Genomic DNA, 9,145 nt, shown 5'->3' with positions numbered 1-9,145 from the left:
GGTGAAGAATCAGCCTAGAACTACAAGGGAGGAGCTGGTCAAGGCCGTGAAGAGAGCTGGGACCTTCATTTCCAAGGCTACTATCAGTAATACAATAAGACGTCATGGTTTAAAATCTTGCATCACACAGAAGGTTCCTCTGCTTAAGTCAGCCCATGTCCAGGCCCGTCTGAAGTTTCCCAGGGACCATCTGGATGATTCAGAGGAGTCACGGGAGAAAGTCCTGTGATCAGATGAGACCAAAGTAGAACTTTGTACAACAACCGTGTTTGGAGGAAGAAGAATGATGAGTATCATCTCAATAATACCATACCTACAGTAAAGCATGGGGCTGGAAGCATCATGTTTTGGAGGTGTTTTTCTGCACAGGGTACAGGACGACTGCACTGTATTAAGGAGAGGATGAACGGGGCCATGTATTGTGACATATTAGGCAAAAACCTCCTTCCCTCAGTCAGAGCATTAAAGATGGGTCGTGGCTGGGTCTTCCAACATGACAATGACCCAAAGCACACAGTTGGGAAAACCAAGGAGTGGCTCTGTATGAAGCATATCAAGGTTCTGGAGTCCTAGCCTGTCTTCAAATGTAAATCCAATAAAAAAAATCTTTGGATGGAGCTGAAACTCTGTGTTGCTCAGTGACAGCCCCGAAACCTGACGGATTTAGAATAGATCTGTATGGAGGAGTGGGCCAAAATCCCTCCTGCAGTGTGTGCAAACCTGGTGAAGAACTACGGGAACTGTTTGACCTCTGTAATTGTTAACAAAGGCTTCTGTACCAAATATTAAAATTTTATTGACCTCACTATATACATATATATATAAACAAACATGATGATGAGTGTACTGTATATTGTATTTGTACAAAAAGCATCACCGCTTATTTTTCTTCTCCTTTCTCCATGTTCCTATGTAGGTAGAGTGGATTATCCTCACAACAAGGATTTCAATGTAGATCTTTCTGCCAAATAAACATTTATATCATAGTTACTAGCACTGACTCACTTCTACTTCCATCTGTTCCATCTCTGGAGTAGGGCAAGAGCAGGCTTATGCAGAACTAGTGGACATACTGTGTGCTTGTTTTCTTGCCAAGTACCAGTTGCAAGGTCATCATATTATGATCACTATGCCATGTGGGTAGTCAATAAAAGGACCCAACGTTTATATGTTTGTCCTCTTTCCCCATTCATGCTCAATCAGAATTTAATTTAAAAAAGTGAAGCTCTCATATATTCTAGATCCATTACATTTAGGATAAAATATGTCAGCAAAGTCAACAAGGTCATTACTAAAAGGGCTGGCTGTTCAGTCCCGAAGCATGAATAGAAAGGAATGGAAAGTAAAATTGTGGAGGAAGAGGTGCACAAGTAACAGGGATGAGCGCAGCCTTAAGAGAATTGTCAAGCAAAGTCAACTCAAGAACTTGTCAACCTCGCAAGGAAGGAAGTAAAGCTGCATGATGAGCCATCGCATACAGACATCTTCCAACATTCACAATACCAAAAGTATCATTTACTGGTTTGCAAAACAAAAAATGCAGAACAGTGCTTGGTTGGCCAGCCAACTCAACTGACCTGAACCTCATGTAGAATCTATGAGCTACTGTTAAGAGAAAGATGAGAAACACCTGAGCCAACAATACTGTCGAGCTGAAGGCTGCTATTAAAGTCAGGCCACAGTCAAGTATTAAGTGAATAAATTAATATTTGTTTTATTATTTTTTCAATTAAACTTTTAAAAAATGCACTTTTTAAATAGAATTAGATTAGAAAATGTAGTTTTTTTTTATGATATTCTCATTCTTCAAGGGTCATTGTTTACCCGGCACACCCCCAACAATGGATCACATTTTATAAATCCACTGCCTGGTTACTTGATTTAACTAAGGAAATTGTTGAAACTACTAAAATTGGGTTAATAACTGAAAAATGCATTATAAAAGCATGGAAGGATAGTGGTGAACCATTACCTTTTAAGAAGAAATGTGTTCAGAAAAACAACCTGAATAAGTGTGAACACATGACTATGTTAAATATGGCCGTGTTTCCAAAAACTGCTGAATCCCCTTAAGAAAAACACTTAACAGTGAGACCAAGTGGGAAAAAAGAGGTTTCAATTTGATAAAGAATGGACTGTGGAACATTGGGAAAAGGTCATGTGGTCTGATGAGTCCAGATTGACCCTGTTCCAGAATGATGGGAACTTGGAGTAAGAAGAGATTGGGATGCAGTGGTGGACTCATCATGTCTAGTGCCTAACATACATGCTAGTGGGTGTAGTGTTGTGAAAAAAATTGGTTAGTTGACAACCTGAATGTACTGAATGATCAGTTTTTTCCATGAATGGAATTTTTTTTCCCCTGATGACATGAGCATATTCCAAGATGATTATAATGTCTTATTTATTAACCTGAATCACAAGGCATCATTCTTACACATGGATTGTCCACTTTAACCCAATTAGAATCTTGTTTATGTGCTGGAGAAAGGGCTTTACACAGCATCGTCCATAAAAATGTCCATAAATGTCCATAAAAATGAAGACAATTCTATAATCAAAGTGACTTAAAAAACACTGTGTACTAGGCCGAGGTTTTACTGAATTTATTCTCTACCTTGGTTTTAAATGCAAACTTAACAAGGGGCATCAGTTTAAAAGAGATCTTGGTGTCACAGAGTTTCTAAAATTTCAACAGCAGTTTAAGTGAGTGATAGAAAGCTTAATGTGAGCCATGGGGTTGTTTCAGATCAGGGTAAGACCACGCTGCCAGGCCATTTGCACCATCAGTTAGAAATAGTTTTAGGCATTTTCTTAAAGTGTATGGCCAGTATTTGTGTGGAGCCGAGGGATTAATTGACATTTACCTCTGTGAGTGGCCAACTTGGAAATTTCTTGGAGATGAGAAAACCACCTAAACTGATAATCAAGCAGTGGGATCTGAACCTGGTGGTTAAGGAGTCTGTGCAACAACATGGAATATAAATTAACCTATTAAGACCAAAGGCGTTGGAGAAAAAGCTGCAACCTTTAAAATTCAGAAAAATATCATCTTAAAAAAATTGGCAAATGTGCTTGTTGTTTCCATCAAGTGTAACATCTGTATAACTGTATCATATGCTGTTTAGTATACAAAGTTCTCATCATGTCACTAACAGATGTGCTTGCCAAGGTGTCCAACCTCTATGGTGGAACTCACACAAGCATCAGTGTCGCTTCTCGGCTACTTTCACTCCCTTTAGACCCTTTTCGTCTAAAAGAGTTTTATCAAACACTGCTGTATGAGGAGCACTCCTAGCTGTCAGTCCGGGTACAAGTTCCTTAGCCAGGTCCTCTGGCCACATGTTTTGGCCACTTTTGTACTTGGTTGTGCATGTTCTTTCTCCAGCACACCTTGCACCAAATGTACGCATTGTAGAATCCGAAGAGGAGAAGCCTCTTAAACTTCTACCGTTCATGCTATTTTAGGAGTCAGAAAGGCATACCTGGAACAACAATCTTAGATTTGTTGAACTACACTATTGCTTCTTTTCCTGCTCTGTCCCATTCTGAGTGGGATGATGGTAATTAGACAGTGCTATGACAGTCTTAGTATCCTGTCAAACACAGAAAGCAAGATTGTCATTTTGAGCCAATTTGAGTTCATGTCTCCCCAAGGAAGTTTGCTTGCTCTGCATTTTTTGTGAATCCGCTTCTAATAGCATTTGATAACAGTGTCACAGACATCCAGTCCATGGTATTAGAGGGTTTCACCACTGGATATAAAATGTCTATAAAAATGAACAAATGAGATCCATAGTTTGGTTTTTAGTGAGATCCATAATGACACAGTGGGCAAGACCCTTCCCCTTCCATAGACCTGGAAGTTTGTGACAGTCACAATGTGGAGCTCACTGTCATGTTGATACCCCATTCTATTCATTTGAGGGGCAAATACTGTGCTCTCATCTACAGTGCCTCGCAAAAGTTTGGATACCACATTTTTTCAAGTTACAACCACAACCGTAAATATATTTTTGAGAGTTAATGTGATAGACCAACACAAAGTGGCACATAATTGTGAAGTGAAGGAAAAAAGATAAAACATTTCCAAAATATTTTACAAAAAAAAAAAAAAAATCTGAACAATGTGGCGTGTGGTTGTACAGTATTCACCCCCATTTACTTATCCCCTATCTAGTAAATAGATGTGTGTTATTAAATCTCAGTGTAAATACAGATGTTCTGTGAAGCCCTCAGAGGTTTGTTAGAGAACATTAATAAAAATAAATAAAAAACAGCATCATGAAGCTGAAGGAACACACCAGACAGGTCAGAGATAAAGGTGTGTAAAATGTGATGCAAAATGTAAGCTTAATGAAATCAACTTGGAGCCATCAAACAAAACACTTAAACATGCAATCGTCAAAACTATCATTTAATCCTTTCCATGGCTTTCATCTGGGAAGGATTATAAGAGTACAATAAAAAATCGACATAAACATTAATAATTTAATAATTTAATTTAATAGTAATGTAGTTTTGTATGACTATGCACCTGTCTCTTTCTCCCTCTCTTTCTCACACACACACACACATGCACTATGTATTACTGTATGTCATTTAAAAATCTTTTTTGACCCTTTTGCCAAGCATGTACTGTAGGTGAGGCCACAAAGTCTAATGAAAAAACAAAACCTCTTTTTTAAATTGAGAATATATCATTATAAAAAAATTGGGTAAAGATCTCGTCTTTCATAATCATTGAAGCTGTCAGTCGAAAACTCCTGCATTAAACTGAACCCTAAAAAAAAATGATCATACTGTACATAGAGATTTTTAACATTTTATTTTCATGACAGATTTTACATTAAACACAGCATTATTAATCTTTGGGGGATGATTATTTTATTGCAAAATACCAATAAAATGCATTTTAAAATAATATACAGTTTAAAATACATTTTGTGTTTGTAATGTGAGAAAAAGTAAAAAAGTGTAGGGGTATAAATACTTTTGCAAGGCACTGTACTGTCACCATACACAGCCTGTCAGATCAGTCCAGATGTTTATCTTGTATGTTTTAAAATACTTGAAAAAGTCCATCTTGGAAAATCCGTCCCTTGCAATGGTATTGGGGGAATTAGTTTAGAAACACGACTTATGACTTTTATCACCAAACAAAATCCCCTTCGCTGGTAGCTGTTTTTATTTCCTTTACTGTATCAGGTTTCCATGTCCTTCTGGATGGAGGTTAAGTGGAGCTTTGTTCTGCATGTAAAAATTTCCCCATCACAAGTCGCAACTACAGATCCGCGTTCTGGAAAACTCCTGTAACAGCTTGGCATCGTCAGGCAGGTCATTTCTGGCCTCTGGCTCATGGATGATACCGCCACTTGCAGCAGGGAGGATATTTTCCCATTTTGCAATTATTAAACTCCCGTATATCCTTCTTCAAATGTCATGTCTCTCATGTCTGGCGCCTTGGCTAGTGGGTCAGCAGGCGTGTCATAGTCTGTGTCTGAATCTTTCTTTGTTGTTGTTGTTTTTGTCCAAATCCAAGTGCTGCATCTATTTCAATCCACTCAATCAGATCCATCATCTAAAACACAACTTGAAAACCTTTCGGTGGGCCTAGAGTGCTAAAAAAACAAAAACGAATGAAATACATGTCATATTTGTAAACGTATATTGCCTTGTCTATGTGTATTTCATCAAATCGTGGGACATTTGATCGGTCACAAGTCCAGATATTTCATTGTATTATTTAAAATGCACTAATTTTGCATATCTTCATAAGGTTACATTTGTTAATGACTTTATGTTTGTTAAAATGAAAATAAAAAAAACGCATAATTTCACATGTCTCATATCGTACATCTGACATCCATACAACAAAACGTAGAGTCTTTATTTAGTGTCTTGAGTCTTCTTTACAAAGGTTCGCACCCCTGTGTTTTGGAAGTTTCTCCTATTTCCCTTCTTCGCTCAGTTTGATTGAAAACTACCATCATGTTTTTTTTTTTTTTTTTGAGTCCGGGCCACTCCTACTTCTGGTATATTTGATACTTCAAATATCAGGGCATCAGGTGAAGGCTTTGGGTTACTGATCAGAAGATCAGTTGTTCAAGTCTTAGCTTTAACAGTCTGCCATGGTGGGCTCTTGATCAAGTCCCTTAACAATCAGGAGCACTGACTGTATCATGGCTGATCTCGCTGGAATATGCAAAGAAAGAATTTCACTGTGCAATAAAATGTACTGTATATGTGACAAAATAAAGACTTACTGTAACTTATAACTTATAAAACTCATGAGCATGTAAAAGCTTGTCCCGAAGGCATTTCTGCATTGTTCTCGCTGTATGCATTGCTGTCATGCTGAAGGGTGAACATCTATTTATTCATCCTTCCCCTCAACTAACCAATCAACCCCAGCCCTTTTCACTGAAAAGCCTCCCTATAGCATGATGCCACCACCTCCATACTTCAGCTATATTATAACCAGTTCCAGTAAACATATGTTTCCACGGCAATGGCCTAGAGGTGCACACGAACAACACTTGTATGCGCCTGTTTGCAATATTTCTGTCAGTGTTTTTTAATAGACATCCAGCAAATAATGACATGATTTAGCAGGTCAGGGTTCTAGGGCTTGCTAAGCACTGCTGTGGCTCATTATTGCTGCAGTCACATTTAAAAAGCTCTGGAGGAGAGAAAAAGAGAGAGAGAGAAAGAGAGAAAGAGAGAGAGAGAGAATTTGAATCAATAGGAACTTGATATACAGAACACATCTGCCTGAGAATACAACCTGACTGTCAATGTGTGTGTGTGTGTATGTCAGATTAGAGGAGTTGTTCAGGCACAAAATGAGAGAGAGAGAGAAAGAGAGAGAGAGAGAGAGAGAGGACAGGGTATTGTGCTAATCAGTAGGTTAGTGTCTCCTGTGGATAAGAACTAAATGGGGAGGGAGACGAGGGTGGGTTTTTGGGGAGCAAGAGAATACAAGAGTGGAGAGAGGACATTTGTACTAAGAAGGGGTATGGCGAGACAGAATGGATAAAAACCCCCAGCATAATTCATGGTCTTCGGAGGGGAGGAGAGTGCATGGGACCTGAATAATGAAAGCCAAATGAGCCATTTATTATGCCAGACAGGTCTTCAGTGGAGAGCTTGCTCAGATATTATTTAAAAAGTTTATCTTATGAATTAACATGGTAGTTACATACCCAGTTAGTGAATAAAGTAGCCTTAATAATAATAATAATAATAATAATAATAATAATAGTGGACACACCGTATTTTCCCTTTTTTTTTTAAATTGCCCTTTAAAAGCTGTACGCTCGAATTTCTACAGGAGGCCTTTCTTATACCGACGACAAAAATGTGATTATAAAAGTAAGGAGCCAATATTGCACACAGCTGCTCTTTCGAGCTGGCACTGATGGGCTGTGTAAGTGGGACATGATGTTCCTTTCATTAGTGACACATGCTCTCAAGTTCTTTTCATCAGTCAGTCTATTTTCCAGTATTTTTTTTATTTTTTTTTTAAGATATTAATAGAAATAGAGATACACTCGCTCATTTTGGATTTTGGAGCCAGGTGTCATCCTGAATTGTTTTATAGATGCTGAAGCTGTAGCGACACAGGCTGCGTTTCATAGTTTGATTATCACTAAAGCCCACGAGAATAAAGACAATAATCACAACGTTCTCCTTGGAGCATATTTTTCCCTGCATGACAGGAGCTGGATGCTGAGTGCTGGACTGATCAGTGTGCGCGCCGTTGGGGGATGAATCACGCCTTGCCTCAGTCCTATCACGGTTCCTCACACAGCTTTTATCAATCCACGGCAAGGGCCCAGAGGTGCCCTTGAAGAGCGCGTGTGTTCATATTTCTTCTAGCAGTGTCCCCACTGTTTGCCTTCTGTTTGATGAGGTGTGTGTATGTGTGCAGAGGCATGTGTGGGTGTGTGTGTGTGTGTGTGTGCATGCGTTTGGAATATACCTCCATCACTTTCCAAGACCCTGAAAGCTTTGCCTCTTTTTTTTTTTTTTTTTTTTTACAAAACTTGTAGAACAAAAGACCAGTTGAAATGATGTTTCTATGAAAAAAAAAGAAAAGAAAAAAAAAACCTGAAGCCATGTTGAAAGTGAAGACGGCAGTGCGAATGCTGCGTGCTTATTTCTGTGCTTGCTCTAGAGAAATACATTTACTATAACATTGCTTGCCATTTTTACTTTAAGAAAAAAAAAACACATCCTGTGTATCTGTGGTCACGACCTCTTTTGTAAGGCGAAATGCATGCATGAGATGCATTTTTCCATTTAAAAGCAAATATCTAGATCAGCTTGTTAAACTCTCAGGGGTTTGCTGAAACCATACTCCATTTAGACTCATCTACATATTTAGCATTTTTATAAGAGCTGTTTCATGCTTTGTGATTCTTCCAGATGCCCAAAGGGCATTTCCTCTTTTTTTTATCCTTCAGAAAAGCAAGTACAGCAGAGAAATACTTCTAAGTCTCTTTGATTTATTTGAAGCCACTATTATACAAAATTCAGCACCGACGTTTCTAAGCATGGTTTTGTCGTCCCGCTGCAGCTTGTTTTCCTCAGCGAATCATATACAGGGTGGGTGGAAAGTAACTAGGCATTAAAAAATTGGTTATAACATCCATATTTCTAATACAAATCTATTGAAACAAATTGTACATAAACTTTATTGCATGAAAAAAAATATTTAAAAAAATCTTTAAATTTCAACGGAGGCACCGGTGGCGTCCACCAGTTTTCTGGACGGATGGATTGGGATGTTGCCAGTAACCTCCTGAATCCCCGCCTCTAAGTCCTCCCGTGTGGACCGAGTGGACTACGGTGTCCGAGAAGTGCAAAACAAAAACCAAAACCAAAAACAAAATAACAAAACCAAAAACAATATAACAAAGCAGAAAACACAACGACATACCAAGATACAAAATACCAAATGATGTCACTCAAGACATATCAAGTGGAGTCAGAATCATTTTTAAAGCACATTTAACACTTAGTTGACCAAAGTAATATATAGTTTTAAAATACTGAAATTAATCCTTTAAATGAAAAAATACATCTAATTGTGGCTGCAGTACTTCCTGTATATTTTGAGTGACAGATGTCTCATCCAATC

Source organism: Clarias gariepinus, chromosome 15, assembly GCF_024256425.1.
Source record: "Clarias gariepinus isolate MV-2021 ecotype Netherlands chromosome 15, CGAR_prim_01v2, whole genome shotgun sequence".
Lineage (NCBI taxonomy): Eukaryota > Metazoa > Chordata > Actinopteri > Siluriformes > Clariidae > Clarias > Clarias gariepinus.
This window is presented reverse-complemented; position numbering follows the sequence as displayed.